The sequence below is a fragment of the Haliaeetus albicilla genome, chromosome 20, assembly GCF_947461875.1.
Source record: "Haliaeetus albicilla chromosome 20, bHalAlb1.1, whole genome shotgun sequence".
NCBI classification, from domain to species: Eukaryota; Metazoa; Chordata; class Aves; order Accipitriformes; family Accipitridae; genus Haliaeetus; species Haliaeetus albicilla.
Window position 1 is genome coordinate 25,903,089 of NC_091502.1, and position 21,464 is coordinate 25,924,552.

Sequence of the window (21,464 nt, forward strand, 5' to 3'; positions counted from 1 at the left end):
CAACAGGCTTTTCAGATATTTGCTCCCCACTCAAGGGAGAGCAGGGGCTGCTAAGGAAAGGGGTGCAAAGCAGAGATACACCCAGCTCAGGGAGCAGATCCAGCCAAGGCTGGATTTAATCCCATCCCCAGCTGAGTAGGACCAGTTGATAAATAAAGGCTTTGGCAACAGGCTTGAGGGAGGCAAGTTTTGAAGCTGCAGTTTTTCTGGTGTCTAAGTCACCCCAAAGGCTGCAGACCAGAGTAAGCGTTTAGTTCAATGCCTTCGTGAGTATCTTTGCTAGCCAAGAGGATGGCTGCAACATGCTGCCTCCTTCCCTCCCAAGGGTAGTTCCTTCCCTAGGGTAGTTCCACAGTTTTGTTTTCCATTCTAAGGGATGGGAGGTCATTGCATAGGTATTAATTTAGCTAGCCATACAAATTTAGCTGGAGACCTCAAAAAGCCACTAACACAAAGCCGGCAAGCAGCTCTACCCCACACATTGGGGGTAAAAGTGCTAGGACCATAGCCAGTCTTCCCACAGAGGCTTGTGGAACAGATACAGCAGCTCTTCAACAGTTTAAGGAGCAGCTTACAGAGCCCAGAAGCCATAGAAACCCAAACCTACCATGAGATCCACGATACTGAGTGTCCTGCATCTCAGCCCAAAGAGGATGAAAGGCTAATGTAGAAGTTCCCTATGAAACACTCTTTGATCTGTAGCACCAGGCAGCTTTTTTGGCCATGATATAATCAAGTGGATGGCTCGCCACTATCTAACCAGGTCCCAAAGCATTGTGTACCTTCATCCAGGCACAAAGCTGAGACCTCTGAAGACCACTGGAGTCCAGGTGACTGCTGGAAGCCCTGGACACAACAGTGTTCTGCAAAGCCCAGCTCTGACCCTTCTGCAAAATCAACTTTTGTGCAGGAAACACAGAGAAGGGGAGAGATGGGAAATTACAAAGGAAGCACTACACAGTGGCCGAGTAGAGCCAGTAGTGACTGGCTGAGCACCCCAGCAACAACTTGTCCAAAATGCACGATGGCGAGCAGAACACCCAAACTCCATGGAAGAACCAAAAAGCAAAGAAGCCACATGAAATCTGTTCTACATCCATACTCATTCCCAAACATACAACTGGCCAAGTGTTGTACCTCTCATCCCTCAGATCCTCACTTGTACACTAGCTGCGACATCCCTCCTCCAAGAAAAGCCTTCAGCTACGGGATCTGTCACCAGGCTGCCGTTCAAGAAGATGCTTTATATAATGCCCTGCTTCGCACCTTCCCGAGTGGAGGCCTGTGCAAAACACAAGTGCAGTTTCCTTCTGGTGGCCAAGCTTCTCAAGTGTGGAAATAATCAGCGTACGTGCCAGGCACGGCTCTCCTCCGAGCCCAATTCCTGCTTGTCAGCATCCAGGCTGTGGCAGTGTTGTACCTTTCAACTTCCTCTGCCATAAAATTGAGTTATTCTAGGCTCATAATTGACACCAAGTCAAACTCCATCTGTTTCCACCAAGATAAAGATTCCTCTGAGGTTGCTCTGCTAAGTACCTGCAACTTTGCTGCCCTGCCTCCCAGCACAGCTCTCCTGCACTGGGAGCAGAGAGGTGTGCGATGCCAAAATTAGTGCCCAGATTTGCTCAGTGTTTATTCTGTGCTGGGTGCAAGGCAGTATCTTTGTGCTATTTAAGTGCCCAGACCAATGCAGCAAGTCCAATGCTATGCATAGCATCAGTAAGTGGGAGTCTTATAGTCTGGAGTAAAAAGGAAAATGCAATCATCCCAGGAAAAAAAAATAATCAGGAGCAGTCAGCTCCTTCTGAAGCTATTTTTTGCTACACTGAAGTTTCATAAATTACATCTGTCAGGCAAGTATCCCACCTATAAATAATTCAGTTCATTGCTTGTTTTAATTTTTACTATTAAAAAATTATGAAAACCTTTCCAGAGGTGCTACAGTGCACAGCCAATATCCAGGGTGGGAAAGCAAAAGCCACAGCAGCATTGAACTTTGCACCCAACAAGAAATGGGATTAAAAAGACTCAAGCACTGTCTGTAGTCTTCAAAACAGAGAGGCTGCATGAAAGTATTAGTGAGCTAGAGGAACCGAGAAAGCCAAACAGCAAGAAAAAAGGGTATGCAGGCAGGAAATAAGAAGTGTGATTTTCTTCAACAGTTTAATTATGAAAGATCAAGCTATTGGGTGACAAATCCATTTGTGCTGCAGAGACGCAGTCAAGCCAAGTTACCCCATTACCAAAACTAGCACCAGGAGGCCAATGACTTTCTGCAGAGTCATTGCACTCGGTGACAGTTTGGATGCAATTTGAAACTGTCACCATTACAGCCAGTGGGCAGGAACCAGGCCAGCAAGACCAGCACACTCACCAGCATCTTCCTCAGCCCCACTCGACCAGGCAAACACCACATGGGAAGTTTTGTTGTCCACTCGGTTCTTTAAAGCCAGAACAACCATTGGAATTTCTAACCATGTTTTCAGCAACCACCCCATTTAGGTGGTTTGGTCTGTGAGCTGTACAGCGTCATACCCACAGTACAGTCCTGCATGGATAAACTTCTCTGCAAGGTTTGGTTCCCTCTTATATATCAAGATATTCTTTCCCAGCGCACTGCGTGCATGATGGGCAAACTGTGTATTTCCCAGAGGGACGACATGGACAGGAGGCCTGTCCCTTGACAGGTAAAATACAGCATGAAGCAGCATCACGTAATTGCTGTGCATCTGCATCCATGCAGCCAGTGTCTTGCAGAGAAGAGGGTTTTATGAGGAATCCAGCCCTTTCTTAGCATCCACAGAGAAGTCAAGGGTGCAAGTGTGCTGACAGCAAAACCAACACCAGGCTCGTGCTTTGAAAAGCATGAGCATTTTGTGAGAAGTCAAAGGTCTTCACAGACCGGAGCCCTCCCTCCAGCAGAGCACCAATTCCCTCCTCCAAGGGCTGCAGGATTGGGGGGAAAGTGGGAAAGAACAAGGTCTGAACACAACCCTTGCCCAGGCAGCCTGCACATATCTGGATGCCACATGGACCTTCAGTGCCACCAGGTGATGGGCATCCCAAACCATATCAGAAACTGTTTTAGACCCACAGCCCACACACCTGAGCCATGCCATGTATCAACCCAGTTGCAGCCTCCAGGCTCATCCCAATTTGACCCAGAAGTCCCCACTGATGGCCAGAGGCATCACCCTTGGATCTAGCAACAAATCTTTCCAGAGAGCAGCTTGCCTTGCTCTCCCCTCCACATAAAGGCCACTGAGCTTCACAGGCATATTTCACAAAGGAGACTGGAATTTACTTTGCAGTTGCTCATCAAGACCATATGTTCCTACAAACATACACCCAAGTAAAGGTACCAAACCCACATCCTGAGCAGGGGCTAGGATAGGCATCAAAGCATCCCACCTTACAGTGCAAGGGATGATGAATCTCAATTAAGGTCAGGATCTTGATGTACCAGCAATGCAAGTTCCTATATTGCGAGAAAACCACAAGCCTGAGTAACATACAAAGTTCCCCATATCTCCTAGCAGACAAATCCCACTACTGTCCCCAACTTGCCAGCAAATAAACTCACATCACAAGGCAGCCCTTTGGAAGATAACATCTCAGAGAAGATATAGTTTCTTCTCTCCTTTTGCTCCAGATGGACCAAATACTTTAGGCACCCTATGAATATTCCCTCGGCAGCCCCCCACCTCCATCTCACCCGCCCCATCGACTTCACATTGTATTTCACGACAATGCATATTGTGCCGCTTCTGCTACACTGTGGGGATACTCACCAGGTTAGCAGCCCCTGCTCAGCAGAAATTGGTCAGAGTAAGAGTACAGAGCAGCCTCAAACTCTCTCCTGATTAAATCAGTTTTCACTTTATTCTGTGTTTTATCCCATAGCAGCTCATGAGCTGTCCTAAAAAGACCCATGTTTAGTCTGAAAACCAGCCTTTTGCCAACAATATTTGGAGAAACTAAGTCATGCCATTCGAAGTAACCCCCATGCTGTTCCCACCTCCAGTGGAAAGGTTATTTTGTGTGAATAAGCATCGTGAAAACGATGCTTTACAGTTTAACATCAACCTTCAGAGCAGCCTGAGAACACCAGTGGAAAGCTGAGCCTCCAGAACTAAGCAGACCTCCCATGCTCATCAGCTCCAACAACATCCCCCACTTATTACCACCCCCGCATGGGAAAGTGCCATTTCCATATTGAACGCAAGGAGCCAACACATTCCCTACTGCCCTCCTCCCAAATTATTCACAGAGCAACCCACGGAGTGTCTCTAAACCAGGCTGGTGGGGGTGCAGAGACAGGTTCAGCTGCCAGACACTTCTGCACCATGTGCAAATGCCTCTCGGGGAAAAGTGGCTAAAGATAGCTCACAGTCCTGTAATCAGACCCATAAGACTGGGATTTTACTCCCACCCCCAGCTGATCCCCAGTTATGGGATAGATGCCTCCTCTACACATCTAAATCATTACAAGCTGCTTTTGCAGGAGCTGCCTGGGTTTGAAGACCTCTGTTATGTTCCCAGTCCAACCCCAGGGCACCAAAAAGTACTCAGCCATTGGGATGAAAAGCAGCGATGCTCAGGTAATGATTTCTAGCTGCAAAGCACACCACAGTGAGCATCCCACAAGGTGACGAAACAGTCCCCGTGTCACTGCCACAGCAGCGGGAAGGTTTTCCCATTACCACCTTCATGCCCCACTGGCTCCAAAGATGCTCTGTGAACTCAGCCCATTGGCATGCTCAGGATGAAGTGAGCAGAGCCCTTCGCCAAGTACCAGCCCCCCCAGATCTGCCAGCTATTTTTAGCAGGTTGTGTCCAAAGCTGAAAGTATTTATGGTATCTAGTTACCATCCATCACTGAGGGGCGAAATAAATTAAAAATCACAAATTAAGTGTTCATCATTTGGCTATTGCACTGGAGAAAAACTGTTAGAAAGGAAAAAGGAAAGAGAAAAACTATTGCAGATTCCCTTTTCTTGTCCCATCCCACATACTCCACTTCCTCCAGTGAACCTATATCGCTGCTCATGTGAAACAGTGACATTACACTGTGGTTATTATTGTAATGGAGCAAAAACTGTGTACTAAAACATTGGAGCCAGGCAAAGGCTCCTACACAGCATTTTCCAGACCTTCTCTCACATCTCAGCCTGCACCACCCCCCAAAAAACCCACCCCTCAGGCATGTCTCACCACCTTCACGCAGGCAGTGCACACCCTACCCATTCCAGCCCACCACCAAAGACAAACCTCCAGCAAATCGCCTCCCTCCCCAGAGGCCACCCAGCTCCTTCTGCAGGGTTGCTCAACCACCACCTCCAAGTCCTCCACGGCAGCTCTTGGAGAATATTTTTGCCTACTGCAAGAGGAAAGCGTACCTGCGGTGTGCACGCACAAAGCGTTTGGGGACAGGGATTGCAGGACAAAGCTTTGAATCCCAGCTTCACCACAAGCTCAGTGGTACAGATACTCAGGTGATTCGGTGTAAGCATCTGTTTGCCACAAGGCTGTGGATGTTGTCTACCTAGACTGTAGTAAAGCCTTTGACACCATTTCCCACAGCATTCTCCTGGAGAAACTGGCTGCTCATGGCTTGGACAGGCACACACTTTGCTCGGTAAAAAACTGGCTGGATGGCCAGGGCCAAAGAGTGGTGGTGAATGGGGTTAAATCCAGTTGGTGTCCCGTCACAAGTGGTGTTCCCCAGGGCCCAGTACTGGGGCCAGTTCTGTTTAATATCTTTATCGATGATCTGGACAAGGGGGTCGAGTGCACCCTCAGTAAGTTTGCAGATGACACCAAGTTGGGTGGGAAGTTGATCTGCTGGAGGGCAGGAAGGTTCTACAGAGGGATCTGGACAGGCTGGATCGATGGGCTGAGGCCAACTGTGTGCGGTTCAACAAGGTGAAGTGCCGGGTCCTGCACTTGGGCCACAACAATCCCACACAACACTGCCCAGCAGAAAAGGACCTGGGGGTGTTGGTCAACACCTGGCTGAATATGAGCCAGCAGGGTGGCCAAGGTGGCCATTAGCATCCTGGCTTGTGTCACAAATAGTGTGGCCAGCAGGAGCCAGGCAGTGATCGTCCCCCTGTACTCGGCACTGGTGAGGCCGCACCTCAAATACTGTGTTCAGTTTTGGGCCCCTCACTACAAGAAAGACTTTGAGGTGCTGGAGCGTGTCCAGAGAAGAACAACAAAGCTGGTGAAGGGTCCAGAGCACAAGTCTTATGGGGAGCGGCTGAGGGAGCTGGGGTTGTTCAGCCTGAAGAAAAGGGGGCTGAGGGGAGACCTGATCGCTCTCTACAACTACCTGAAAGGAGGTGGTAGTGAGGTGGGGAATCGGTCTCTTCTCCCAAGAAACAAGCAATAGGACAAGAAGAAACAGCTTCAAGTTGCACCAGAGGAGGTTTAGGTTGGATATTAGGAAAATCTTCACCAAAAGTATTGGCAAGCATTGGAACAGGCTGCCCAGGGAAGTGGTGGAGTCACCATCCCTGGAGTATTAAAAAGACATGTAGACATGGCACTTAAGGACACAGTTTAATGCTGGACTTGGCACTGTTAGGTTTACAGTTGGACTCAATGATCTTAAAGGTCTTTTCCAACCTAGATGATTCTATGATTCTATTCTCTGATGCTACTAGCTCAAGCTAACAGTGTCACAGCAGGAACAGGCTGAGCAGCCCACCTAAGGAGAGACACTTTCCAGGAACAAGCCTCTTTCCTTGACATATAACTGCTCAACAGCTTGTTTGCATTGCTTCACTGGGTGACCGTAGGAGAGCAGGGCACAAATACTCCTGTGATAACACCAGTCCTGCAAAAGGTTTATACAGACTACCAACACCAGTCTTCAACTGAGGACACCCATCTTGACCCCCCAAAGGCAAACCTCAGAGGAAGAGGTGGCTCACACCAGGTCCTCCTGGTGCCGCTGCCATCCCAGGGCATGTCCAGACCTGGTTGCAAGTGTACTGGAAAGCAGACACCTGACTCCTCACATCAAACCATTCATTTTTTACACCATCAGACATGTCTGCAGAGCAGTTGTGTCAGAAGCACAATTAACTAATTCACATCCTCATCCGGCCCCACAGAGGCAGCGCCACATCCTTTACTTTGCAGTCACAGAACTAGGAAAGACGCTTATCTCCTTGACCAAAACCACTGACATCTGCATAAAGCAGACGGATGAGCCCCAATCATCGCCCAATACCTCACAAATCCTTCCTTCAGAGTCATCACCAGAGCATCAACCCAAGACTTCATGGTTATCTCACAGCATCTGAGGACAACCCAGCACGACTTGAGCTGCATACGAGAAAGGTCTAGCTTTCAGCAGAGGAATAAGGGAAACCAAGGCCAAGCCATTTTTGTGGGGTGGTGCATACAGGCAAGTCCTGCTCATCCTTCCAGTCAAACTCTCTTGCTCTGCAAAGCAACTTCCAGGAGGAGAAAAGAAAAAAGAAAACAAAAAACACCAAAAAAAGTTTTAGACATAGGTACTTTCTGCCTAAGCTGAAGTGTGACAAGACACAACTGAAGCACTCTGGGAGGAAAACATATCAGCCTGAGCAGACCTCAAGCACCTGAGAGCTCCAGGATGGCCATGGCATACAGGTCTTCACTAAGCCTATGCCACCACAACACCAAGATCTTCCAGCGTTTTACAGTTCTTCTATGAAAGCAGGGGAAGTAGCAAAGCTTACTTTGTCCATCATTTACAACATTAAAAAAAAAAGATCAAACTCTGTAGCTCATTTCAACTCTAGAACAAGAAAAATTTTTAAATACAGCCCTTGTGTTTCATGGCAAGGAGAGGATTTATTACTACTGGAACACAAGAGTTCCCCCACAGGCAAGTAGCTGCTGCCTTCCCAAATTCCCAAATCTCCCACCTGGCAACAAGCCCTGGGGGGAATCCAGCCATCTCAGCAGTCCCTAGATATCCACTCACCAAACAGGCACAGCATAATTTATTTCAAAGCTCAGCCACTTGCAGCTATATTCATTTTTTTAATACCAGCTACATTGCCTCAGCCCAATGCTCTCTCTCAACAGCTCTGCCATTTAGCAAGCATTAAACCCAATGGTGCATGAGACATAACACGGTTTTACTCACACCTCTGTCCAACAGCTGGCTCAGTAGAGCTGACAGCCACAAGTGGTTTAGGCAATATTTATCTCATACCTTTCCTTCCAAAAAAAAAAAAAGCCAGCTTTTTGGAATCAAACATATGGGATCTGTCACCAAAAATGGTCAGTTTGGGAGCAGAACACCTCATCAGCGTCAGGCAACGCTGAAACACAGCAATAAGTTTGAGGGTGGCCAGGCAAAAGCAGCCAGTTGAAGACAACAGTGGCCAAGCTGAGACATGTACAAGGATATTTAGTCCAGCTTCTTGACCAAGCACTGGGGCACTCCCATGAAACACCAACACTCAGACAAGAATTTTTCTCTCCCCCAGATGCCTCTCTTGGGACTCCACAAGCCTTTGTAAACCATTATCTTCTGAAGCTTAATAAAGGATTGGGATAAAACCCACGTGAGCAAATAAATTGGGCTGAGGTCCAGATCTGATGCCAGAGACTGCAAGGTTAAAGAGGAGATGGTACACACGTAACATGATTTAAGCTGTGCTTGCTGCCTCCTCCTACCACCACTCATTTTTTCTTCCTCCCAGATCTAACCCCAGGCTCCACCACAGCTGTATTTCACTTCCAACTTGAAGCAGAAAACTTTCTGGAAAAAGTACAAAATGGGTCAGGGATCCAGCTAGCAGCTCTCCAGGTAAAAAGAGGATTTGAAATCACTGCAACAACCTTCCCTCGATGCAAAAGGCTGGTTTGTGTTTTCTGACTGTGGTATTTAAACAAGAGAAATTTCACAGGAGACACTGCCTTAAGCATAAGGTGTTTGAGCTATAATCAGTACCGATACATGCTCTTTCTCCCCAGCTTTACAACATTTTGAGTCAATTCAGACATAATTATTAGTGTATCAATTCTGGTAGAAATCAGATGGCTTTGCTACACAAGGTACTGGAATTGGATAGCCCCAGGAACTCACATTTACACTTATTTTAACTCTGGCTTTTTTAGATTAGGTTGTTATCACAAAGCCAAGTTAGAAACATTGGATGCTGTGTTAAATCCCATTAGCTGATTACATGGCTGAGCAGCAGCAAGCGTTTGCTGAAAAAGTGAACCCAACTGCCCAATTTGGGAACCAGACGGTCATGCTGACCTTGTGTGCGGCAGCACACAACAGCAACAAGTATTTTCTCCCACTTTTGTCAAAAGCAGTCTCTTTCAACAGCTCAGACTATCTGCAGCACAGCCAGGGCTGATGTTCCTCAGACTAACCCTGGCTCAGCCCGCCTAAACCCTGGAGCACAGGGTTTGGGGACAGCAGGCATATTTCTGCCATCCCGCTAGAGCAAGCATCACTCTTTGCCAAGTCCCAGCTCCTTCCCTCCTCCATCTCCTGCCATGCCACCGGGTGGTTCAAACCAGCCTTCTTCATGTCCTTCTAGAGAACCCCTCCCAGCACATCGGTACAACAGAAAAGGAAATAGAGTTATTCTAAAACTGAGATAAAAATAAAGCCTTCAAGAGCAGGGCCTGGGACAGCCTAACACACACGGCAACAACAGGGGCTGATTTGCAAGAGGATGGCAACCTAGAGCGACCTTCCTGCCATGAGCAACAGCAGACGAGCCTCCCGTGACCTTCTGTACATTTGTGGCATTGCTGGCAGGAGTCACAAATAAAAACAAGGAAGCAAACAAGGAAAGTGCCTTCCCACCCCGGCTCCACTTCCTAGTAGGAGCAGCTAAAGAAACAGGTTCCTTTTCCAGGTCCTTGACTTGTTCTTGACTGTCTGGTTTCAACCTCCAGGCTCTATCCCTCCTGGGAAGGGGCTTTTACAGAGGCTGGAGACTAACATTTTCATTTCCTCATGCCAAAAGGAAAAGGAAATTTCTGAACAGCTGTTCTGATCACACCACTCTCCTGTAAAGCAGGTATCACCACATCTCTCTCGGTGAGCTTAACACAAGAAAATAAACCCTATTCACATTTTTAGGGAGAAGCTGTGGGCAGCTATCCTCTGGAGGAGGCTCCAAGTTGCAGATCCCACAAGGATGGAGATGTCTGCGTGAGCACAGAGTCAGCTGCTCAAATCTGAGGACAAGACATGCCCACACTCCGACTGCAGCAGCCTCCCCACTCATCTCGGTGTGTTCAGGCAAAACATGGGAGCTGCTGGGAATTACGCACTTCCATATCAAGGCGGGAGCCAGGTGATTCTTGGCCCATGTCTACAGCACTGTACCCTTTACCAGCTTCAGCCTGTTTTCACCATCCTTGCAGAGGTCAATGCCCTGAAAGAGCATCAAGCCGAGTTGGGAGAACTGTCCTCCCTGCACTAGAGCTCAAGAGTTGCACAAAAGCTCCAGGAGCTCTTTCTCCAAGCAAAGAGCAGCCTGGTGACATGCAAGAAGGTGGATCCCTCAATTTAAATCAGTCCACATTGAGAGCAGCTACCACCTCCATTAAGCATCAGCCAGCTCATTACATGCACAATCATACAGCACAGTAACCAGCCGGCTGCATTTAAGACCCATGCTTGGCCAGTTTACAATCCCCAAATTGTCCACTTCCTTTAAAAAAAAAAAAGCACATTTGCAAGGGACTTACAGAGCAGCAGCACTTCCAGTGTGATTCCTCAGTGGATATTTCCGTACTGCTAAAGGACCCAGAACACCGACATCTCTCAAGCCTTACTGATCATTAAGGTTTTAATAGTGCTGATAAGCTCTCAGCTGGAACAGCTCTTGCGCACAGTAAGTTTTATCTGCCACAGAGCACACTTGTTACAGAGCCTTTCTTATCACTACTGCAAATATCAGCAGAGATAGAGAGAAGTACGTAATGCCTGGGATGGGAAGGTGCAAAAATACAAATGGACATGTTGTTTTTTGACTCCTTCTGCCCTCACTCGTGACCTTGGGGGCTCCCAGCTCCTCACCCCACATACCCTCAAAAGCTCCACAGCCCCCAGTGAGGACAGCCCTACATCCAGTCCCCAAATTGCTCAAGGAGAGGAGCAGAGCAGACTCCAGACCTGAAGCCTGTGGTGCAGACACGTCCCCTCCAGGGAACACGCAGCTGAGCTACAAAGTTCAGGGAAATAGGGAAAAAGCCAATATTTTCCCTGAGCTGGGGGGAAGAAGCCAAGAGAGCAAAAGCAATTGCCTCATGGGTCCAATACTGCGCTCTGTACAACCAGACTATTACCCCAGAAGCTTGGATTTAAGGACTCTCACGACAGAAGGGTTTTAACATTATAAGCTGACACTTCTAGACATACAGAGGACCCCCCCTAGTTTAATCTTATTCTGCTTTTAGAAGTGGACCTGTAACTGTTCACTACAGACATCTCAAAGTCTGGACATCAGGTTACAGCTTCACAATAAACTCACAGGCTTCGTTCCTGCTTACTAATCACATTCCCACTGTAATAGAGTGGCATTTAGCACATCAAGAAGATAAAACCAGGGGTTTTCAGCCCAGCATGAACTTTTGCCTTCAGGTCACAGGCTCAAATCCAGCCTTGCTATTAACCAGCAAACTTCTCTCCTCCCCACACCTCTCACCCCCTACCAGAAGGGCGCAGACACCAGCAAAGGTATTTATCACCCCACTCCAGGTGACACTGGGGCAGGTCACCAGCATCATTAAGGCTTCCCAGTATGTCAGTATTCAGCCAAGCACGGTTTGAGATCAGCATATACCAGAGCTTTCCCAGCCTGGCAGATGGGACCGCAGCAGGCAAGCTGTTCGCAACACCTCTACGGAGGTGACCCCTAACAAACAGCATTTCCAGTCTGCAGCAACTTTTGGTGGAGGTGGAGTTGCATTATAGACCCAGCACAGGAGCAGCACAACAGAGTAGGTTTTGAAGGCTGGAAACCCAGACCTGAATGAATCAACCTTGCATTCAAGATCAACAGCTTGCAACCCTTATCCTTCTTTTGGGGGAGACAAATAGGTATGTTCAGATTTGATCTAGGTAGGCATATTGCCTCAAGAGCTCTGATGGCTCCTAGCTAGAAGCTGTGTTATTTTAATCTCCCCTGGAGAGACAACAAACACAGTAAAAGGTTCCCATTTCCCCCAGTTGCTGGCAGGGTGCTCTGCCCTTTGCTGGGATTCCCTGTCTGTCAGTCCGTGTGGGGTCAGTCACCAGCACCCATCGAGCCATGGCAGGTGGTCACGTGAACTCCTGCCATGTTTTTCCATGCCTTAAAAAGAGACTATTTAACAGCTTCTTTGATGGTCATCTTCACTGCCGAAAGATATTGGTCTGTGCCACTCCCCAGGCACTGCACCCAGGTTCCCCACGCTGGTTACATCCCCACTGGTGGCACTGCTCACCTTCTCCCCAGTACCCTCACCCTTCAGCAGGGAGAGCAATTTTCCAGGCTACATCGAGTTAACGGAGCTGCATTACCAGCCACGTTCATCTCGCTTCAGACAACCCTCACAGCTTCCAGTTTGCTTCAGTTAAAGACTTTTGCCTTAAATGAAGCAGAAGAAAAAGGCTGGCAGATGCTAAATCCTAGTCACCAAATGCAAGGTACTCTGGGCACACTAGTGTTGTTTTTTTTTTTTAAAAAAGGCTCCCAAGTTATATGTGTTGGCCCCATTGCCAACATGTAGGAAGCTGAACAGGTTCCTGCCTCCACCACGGCTCCTGTGACAGCCGGAGAGATGCCCACCCTCCCCAAAGGAGCTCTTCAGGAATGGTTTGCAGCAAAGGCACAAAGACCCTCTCGCCTCCAGAGACCCCCTTCCAGCTCTAGAGGTCTAACAAACCACAAAGCAAGTTCTGAGCTCCTTGTTACCCACGTTACTCCTCGTACCCCACGCAAGCTCAGGACCGGAGCTGAAACCGCAGCACGTTGCAGGGCGGGTACAAACGCAAGGAAAGATATTTCCTCAGATGCTGGCCTTCAGCCGCACCACTCCTGCCCATGTTTTCAGGGACAGCAGCTCTTTTGCTATAATCCCACAAGCAGCTTTATTTTTCTTTGCAAAGCAAAACTGTATAAGGAGAACCCGCACAGTTTGTGTTTCAGGAACACGCGCCTATGCGGCGGCGTGACCTTGCGAGGCACAAAGGCTTGCCTGACAGCATAAGAGACACCAGAGCACACTTATTCCCATCACATTAACATTTTAACATATACAGCTGTCTTACCCACAAGTACACTGCATTCCTTTAACATATAGCTCTCCAAGAGCAAGAGCCTGGAGAGCCAAACAAAAAACCCCCACCCTTATGCAAAGGAGACAGATTAGGAAACACTTGTGATAAGGGAAAGTATCTCCAGCTGAGCTGTCAACCTTGCACTTTAAATTAGGCTTTTAATGAGGACTGCAAGCACTCTGCATTTCAGTGATTAACTCTGAGCTAAATATGAGTTTAGCTGCTTTGTTTTTAACACAGATTCTGCCTCCAGGTTCCAGGCAGGAGCAGAAACAGAGGAGACAAGCACAACCATGAGAAGCTTGTGGGCTGTCAGACACCAGCAACTTTTGAAGCTAATGCCAAAGGCCAAGCAGGGGGGTAACCCACCCCTAAAATAAGAGCCACCCACCACTATATATGTACAGACCATCAAATGCAACACAGCAAGTGGTTCGGGAGCTCATAGGACCCAGCTCATGAGCACAGGGAAAAGCGAGACAGTAATATATATTATTTTTTGGCAGGCATTTTGATATTTGTGTAAAAGCTGGAAAACAGGGCTTACAAGTTCAGTGTACTAAGTGCAGAGCAATCATTCATAATAAACATAATTTGCATGTGAACAGGAACACATCTAAAAATAGACATTTTTAGAAGCCATAGGTCTCGCCTTACCTCAACAAATTCCAGGGCTCCTAAGAAGCCTCAAACCATCCACAGATTACAAGGACTATTCAGCCATTATTACTGTGCAGATCTCTAAGCTCAAACAGCCAGCTCACAGCCACAGATGGAGAAATCACAACCTGAAAAGCTTGAAAGAAATGGAGCAAATCACACAGCTGGATTTCTGCCTGGACACCCAGACCAGGACACAAGCGCTGCCTGTTTGCTGGATTTCAAACTGCAGTAGGTTTGACTGACAGTTTGAAGTCTCATCAACAAGATTCATGAATAATTAGTAGGTAGATTGACACCCAAATTCACACAATACCTGCAAACATAATCACCGCTGTATCAGGCGACTGCCTACAAAACATCACCTACTTGACAGCCTCAAGAAACTTCTTTAAGGGGCTGCTTCATACAAGAAAGTAGTTGGGTAAGAGACACACTGGTTTTGAACATACACTTCTTACCTTCTCCAAAAAGCCTTTTTTGTCTCCAAGAAAGGTCAGAGGGTTGGATGACTCCTTCCTACATCAACAGCTGAGACATGCAGGAAATATTTTAATCCCATGGAAAGCATTAATTACCTCTTGGCAAAAAAAAACCCAAAACCAAACCCAGAAAACAAACACACATACAACAAAACCCACCCAACTATCAGAGTGACTTCACCACCATGGTAAATCCCCATAAACAACCCTAAGCCCTCTCTCCATCTCAGAGCCAGGGTTTGGGCACCAGTAGCACGACCTGGGAAGCCCCCAGCCCCACCTTGCCCCTCGGCAGCGTGATGGAAAAGCACTGGGGACCTGAGGCATGGCCCCAAATGTATCCCAGTTTTACCACCATCCTCCAAGGTTTTGCTCAGAAAAGAGCTCTCCAGCCAGCACATGGGTTTCAGATGGGGTCACACACAAGGGACACCTTTGAAGCCCCTTAACACCAGGTTTCTGCCCTCGTGGCGAGGTCCTAGGAAATTTAGCAGGAGAGCAAGCCTGGACATGAGCCTCAAATCCTCTCCAAGCTCTTAAATGACCCGCTCCAGGATTAGACCTACTTCCCAACAACCTCACGGAGCACTCGGTGCATCAGCCCACGACCTTTGGGTACCACATCCAAACCGCTAGTCACGGGGCTGCAGCCACCTTCAAGTCTGAAAATGGAATATATTTCATTTGTTTTGCTGCAATTCTGCAGTAGGCAACTGGACTGCTGACTTGATTTTAGACTCAGGCAGTTTGATTGATGATTAAGGTGGCTGTCAACTCAAGAGATTCATCAATATGAGGTAAGCGGCCCAAGATATAATCTATTAGAGTGGCTCAGAAGAAACGCTTGGACATTGAAGGGTACAGCCAGTCCATTACATCTTTTTAAATGCTACACCCAAAACAATTAAAGGAAACTCTGGGCTTCACCTTGTGCTATTTAAGTCTGATGCAAGATGCTTTCCCTGAGCAACCTGTGCAAATGTGAGCCTGAAACTCGGCGCAGCTAAAAACAGTGGACAGCCAGAATATTTCCGCACTATGCATCTAACCTCAGGCTGGGGGAGGGAGACATTTCTTTTCAGCTCACCAAGGGGGGAAGGGAGGAAAAATGCAGGGACCAGATACTTATGAGGATATTGTACAAGTTACAGCAGAGTTTTAAGAGAGTTAAGAGAAATGGCAGGATTTAAAAAAAAAAAATTAAAAATTAAAGGCAAGCTTGCTTTAAGGAGAACAGTGCAAGATAAAAGCTGTTTTAGCACAGTGCCACATAGTAAATCTGAAAGTGAAACAGATCCTTTTGAGCATTCCCAGACAAGAAGAGCACAGACTTACAGTTCATCACCTCCAAGTCCTCCAGGATCCAGCAGCCTGGACCCCAAGCACCAGGCAAAGCTTCACAGAAAGCCTGGCTCCCGAGCAACCGGCAACACGGAGGACACAGCGGTTAGAGAACACGAGGATTCAGTTTTGTCATGATTAAGGAATTACGTTAAAACCAGTATAAGCTATTTCCAAGGAAGAGATTAGCTGCCAGCAGGACTCCACACATATGTGGGAGCCTCACAATGGAGCTGGTGCCCAGATTTGTGCATCACCCCAAGCAAGGTGCTGTTTGCCTCCCTCCTATCCCCATCCCATCCTTCATCCAGTGGGGGGGGAAAACAAAACACAAAAACCAGCCCACTTCAGCAATACCTGGACCCACAAAAATCAGTGCAAAAAAATATTCACAAAAGAAACATTTTTCATAAAGTTGATCCTGCCCAAAGGCCAGGCAGGCAAAAGAGACAGAGCTCAATCACAACATGTAATGGATTCAGTATGTGAAAACACACGATGCATCGAGATAGACACGAGCACAGAAAAATTTCCAATTGCCACCCAAGAAGGTCCTTGTTTGAATACCCTTCAGGGGAACACTCTGTACCTTGAAACCATTCCCTGGCAGAAACCTTATACAAATATTTAATTACATATAAAAATAAGGCTTTTTTTCAGGTTATTGAGCAACGACAGGATATTTAACCAAATATTCAGGCAGTTGTCCTGCCAGTATCTGTGGGTATTTTTGGAGGAAGCGGGGAGAACACAGTGGTTAGCTAAAGAGGAAAAAGCAGCAAAGCCAAACACCAGTGTGCAGCTTTTTTTTTTTTTTGAAAGTCAAAACATGCATTAAAGTAGCTGTTCTAATCACTGTTTATAGAGGGGCTGGCAGGCAAAAGCAACTGCTATAAACAGTCTTTTAAATCCCTTTTCCCAGCATCATGCTTAGAATATTCCTACAAAGGTCTGTTAAAACACCGGCAGCGTACTCAGGGTAAGCCAGCAAGGAGCAGAGCTGGAAGGGAAATACTTTGCTTGGGAAAGAGGGAGAGGGAACGAGGTGCCTGGGTCCCACTCGCACACTGGGTATCGCACCCCTGCAAAACCCTCCGGGACCCCTGGGTGGGCAAAGGTTGTCATCTCCATGTCTGTTTTACAGGGTTAGGGAAGCAGCTTGTTGGTGTGACACTGCCCTCTCCTGAGCAGAAGGAACCGCTCAGCTTCATGCCCAGCTCAGTACAATAATTTTGGGGAGCAACGACCCTGCTTCAAAGAGAAAAGCCAAGACACCACTCACCCCACAACAGCCCCAGCTGGCACCAGCAAAGCCCAAAGCACCTACAGCCTCCTCGCACCGACCGCACTTACTCTTTTTCTGCGCAAGAATCAACTACCTACCACCATTTGGTCTCCTCGAAGGATAATTATCAGCTGCTGCAGCCTAACGAAGCCTATTTATGGCCAAAGCCAAGTGGCTGCCAGGTGGAGCCCATCACTTCATCTCAGCAAGAAGGTGCAAAGCATCTTCTTAATGGGCATTTTCTCAAGAAAAAGGAGTTGCAAACAAGCCTCCAGGGAAAGCATCTGCCTACACCCCAGGTCTGTAGGAAAGCTGCTCCCAGGAGGAGCCCTAAGTGGCCATCCACGTCCAGCCCCAACGCTCTCCACGTTAGCGATAACCACAACCTTCACGCACAAGCCCGTAGCTGTACGGCAGCAAGGCCGTAAGTATTTCAAAGGTGCAACCATACCCTTTTATCTTCACCCTGGGGAAGACTTACGAAGCAAGTTAAAGGACAATATTCCCTGCAGGTGTGTCTGTTAAAAGGGGACCCAGATCTAACTTCCACCACCTGTGAGCATCAAAGAGCCTCTAAACAAAAAATAAGGTGAAGGAGCCATCTGCTACCGACATTTTGACCTCAACCTGTGACACTATTTGCAACTGTGAGTTACTGTAACCCACACATTATTAAAAAAAACCCTAAATATACTGATTTTGGCATTGAGCAGTGTGAAACGCTATGGCAATTTTAATGCAGTTACTTGAGATCAAACATGCACGGCAGTTTACAGATAAAAGTACAACAAATAGTGCCTGGCCCTTGCAGCTGGTTCAGTATCTCATTATAATCTTCCTGGTTCATCAAAGCTATTTGTTGCCTTGCAAAAACTAAACCCTTTATCATTCATTCCAAGCCAGCAGTTTCTGAATCTATAACCTGACACCAAATAAACTGATCCAACCAGAACTCATTTTCTTTGCGCTGCTCATTGTCTACGCACAAGACAAATATCAGTCATGCTTCGCCTTCAAGTACAGAATTCATCGCAGGGAAGAGCATAACGTGCAGAACATGCTTATTTAACAGAAAAAGTACAGCTTGACAGAGACACCCACTCTAAAATTAACTCTGCCTCAAAGCAGAGCTTATATTTGCCACTGAAGAAGCACCTTCTATATCACAGAGAAATATTCTGCAGCTAAATATTGCTGGGATATCCACGTGAAGATGCTTCAAGTCTTGATGGAAGAAAATATGTTAAAATAGCAGGCTTTAAGGGTTCAGGATGCATCACTGCTCAGGTGGATAAAGGCTGTGTAATGTATTAATGGACCACTTTCCGTAGCAATCTGATGACTGGTAAACACAGACATGCCAGACAAAACGCAAGGCAGGAAATCCATTTACTTCAGCTTTTCCCCAGCCACACCTGCCAAGTGCAAGCTAGCAATTTATAAGAAGGAAAGAAGGTAGAAGGCATTTTATCCTGCATCACTGTGTGATCCAAACCCAAAAAAGCTCTTTAAGAATAAGCACTGGTCTAACTTTTACTCGCTAATAAGCAACGGTCTAAATTTCCTGGCAACTGGGAGCATCCCAAGGAGAATACAGCATCCGAACAGCATAGTCAGGTTTAACATTCTCCACGCACGGCACAACTTTGTAACGGAGAAAAACCTGTATGGGCTTACTGAGCGAGCGCTCGTTTTCCTTCATACAGGGACAAAGAGCCAGCAAAGAGAACTATAATTCAATTTTTTTTAATTTCACATGCAGCATGGTCATGACTGTTCCAATCATCTATCTGTAATCCCCTTCCAGCCCCAAAATAACCCTTAAGCCAACACGATTACAAGTAATAATAGTGGCTGTAGAGACCCATCCCTAAAAACCCAAAGCATGGCAAGTTTGACAAAGCCAGTTTTTTTCTGGCTGAAGAATCCCCATTTCCATCTTGCCAGGGGTGAAATTTCACAGCTTCAACATCAGGAATTGCTACAACAGACCTTTTCCAGAGGAAGGCTCACATTTCGACTGCAACTCCTCAACGCCCAGTTTTCTAGGTGGTGAATATACGGGACTTGGGAGAGAGCTTCAATAAAACAGCAATGAGATTATTTTTTTCCCTCTTTTCTCCCAAATTACTCCTTTTTCCGAGCAATTTCTTTGCCAAGCACCAAGACAAAAGAATACCCTCTACGTTCACCCTTTTTCACCCTCTCTGCTCAGCGCTGGCAAGAAATTTGGCACCCTTAACGCAGGGGTTTGCTCTGGGCAGGGGGGAGGGATGTCCCCAAAAGCCATCCAGGACATCCCTATCGCATCCTCAGAGGGTGCTAGAAGAGCTCAGGTGCTGGACGGACACAGGGTGCTCCTCCAGCCAGGCAAGCAGCACTAAATCCCTCTTGGGATTTTGCTGCCTCTGGATTTTAGGGTGCGGGACAACCCGGGTGTAAAGCCCTGGGGTGGCGGGACACCGCGGATGCCATTATTTTGAGAGCGGCGTGTAAAAATGAAGCGTTACCTGTAAAACAAGTAGGGACTACAGGAGAAAAGGGGGTGGCCAGATGCACACCCTGGTAACTTGGGGGGGGGGGCTGGAGACCCGAGGGGGTACCCCAGGACCTCTCCCCGGGTGGGTGCCCACCCGTGTCCCCCACCGCACGGTAGCACCCCGTCACATCCCAACTTTGCTTGGGGTGCTGCCGGCCAAGTGAGCCACCCATGGCAAGCGGGGGCACACAGCGTTGGGGGGGGGGGGGGGGGGCAGAGAGGGTAAAGAAACACCTTTTGGGGAAAAGCAATACCTTTTTGGACAACGGAGCACCTTTGGGGGGCATAGCTGTCACACACCCAACACCCCCCCCCCTCCCCGGGGGGCACCCTCCTCACCGGCCAGCCTGGGGGGGGGATGTAAAAGGCCACCCCTTCCTCCCAGTCCAACCAGTCCCACCCTTTACCTGCTGCCGCTGGGAAATCCTCCAGGTCGCCCAGTCCCCAGGGAGGGGGACCCGTCCCCCGCCGAGCGATGCTTTGCCCTTCTCCCCCCCCCTCCCCGGGGCAGCGATGCCGGCGGGGCTTCCCCGTCCCCCGGCAGAAGGTGGGATGGGGACAGCGAAGGGTCGGGAAAAAGAAGGGAAGGGCTGGAAGGAGGGAGGTGACCCCACCGTGTCCCCGTCCCCCCCCCAGTCCCCGCAAACCCGGCTCGGCTCCGCCGCCCGCTCCCGGGAGCGGGGCGGGGGTTGGGGCGGGCGGCTCCGCCCCGGACAGCGGGAGGAGGAGGAGGAGGAGGAGGAGGAAGGCTGCACCCGAAGGCTGGGTGCTCTTCTTCTGGGGGGGGGCCCTGAGGGGATGAGTCCGGCTGCGAGCAAATCTGGGGGGGGACACCCGAGGGTGCAGGTTTTGGGGGGGTCCCTGCTGAAGGAAAGGGTGGGGGGCACCAGGGAAAAACGTTGCTGCCCCGAACAGGCATCCCTGGGAGCCCCCAAGGGGCTGGGAAAGTCGTGGGGATTGGAAACATCGAGTACCTCTCCTTTGGCCTTCATCCACCCCCATCTTCCTCCTCCGGACCTGGATGTCTGGAAATTGTCCACCCCGGGGAGCAGCATGTACATACACACACACGGGTGCGTGCGTAAAATAAAGAGCTGAGCTGGAAAACCTCCTCAAGTTAGTGCAAATATACGGCCCTATATGGCCCGGGCTGCCGTTAACCGGGCACCAGTAAATCCCCGCTTGGCAGCAGAGTGGTCACGAGGGAGAATAATCATTCATATTTCTATTTCTCGGGTATTTATATTGAAGGCAATCGTGTCTCAAAGCCTGCTTAGGAGGGATGTTTTGCACAGCAGGGTGTTCCCACCTGGGTGGATGGAGGAGGATGAAAAGGGTCAGGTACGGGTTTGGGCTTTGCAGCCTCCTGATTTCTCCTGCTCCCGTAAATGTGCCCTTTCCAACCCACCCATCATTTATTTTTCCATCCACTTTCATCCTCTGCACTTGGTCTTACATTAGATCATGGTCTCCCAAGCGTGTAGGTGCACCACGGATGGGTTCCCTGGACCTGATCTACACATTACAGGCATCCTGGCACAGGGTCCTCGAGTTGTAGCAGTTTGGGGAAAGGATGAGAGTTTTGATGTGTCTACACCACGCTCAGAATTTGTTCTCTGCATGCTGCAACAGCACGGATGAAGCAGGGCAAGAAGGCTGTCCAGGGCTGCCCAGCACTGTGGACAAAACTGAACTGTATCCCTGGTGTGAATTTTTTGCCCTTCTTGATGCAAGGTGGCAAAATACTCACCTGAGAGCAACGGATCCCTTTCTTTCTGCAAATTGGCCATTTTCCACCGTTTTGGCCCATGCTCGGAGCAAGTCCTGGAGGAGCGCATGGTCCAAATGGTGCAAAAG

General features: G+C 48.4%; 1 protein-coding gene across 4 annotated transcripts in view; it reads right to left on the minus strand.

Moving 5' to 3' along the window:
- The window catches only part of GDPD5 (glycerophosphodiester phosphodiesterase domain containing 5), a 169,108-nt gene extending 148,877 nt beyond the window's left edge, over positions 1 to 20,231 (minus strand). For 2 of the 4 annotated variants that reach the window (XM_069808635.1, XM_069808631.1), the window contains exon 1: positions 20,015 to 20,231. The gene's annotated coding sequence lies outside the window, so the exon portion shown is untranslated. Of the gene's footprint in view, positions 1 to 10,725; positions 10,742 to 15,777; positions 15,797 to 20,014 lie in introns of those variants that run through there. The other 2 variants (XM_069808633.1, XM_069808634.1) reach the window with 2 other exon arrangements.
- Positions 20,232 to 21,464: the final 1,233 nt, after the last annotated feature.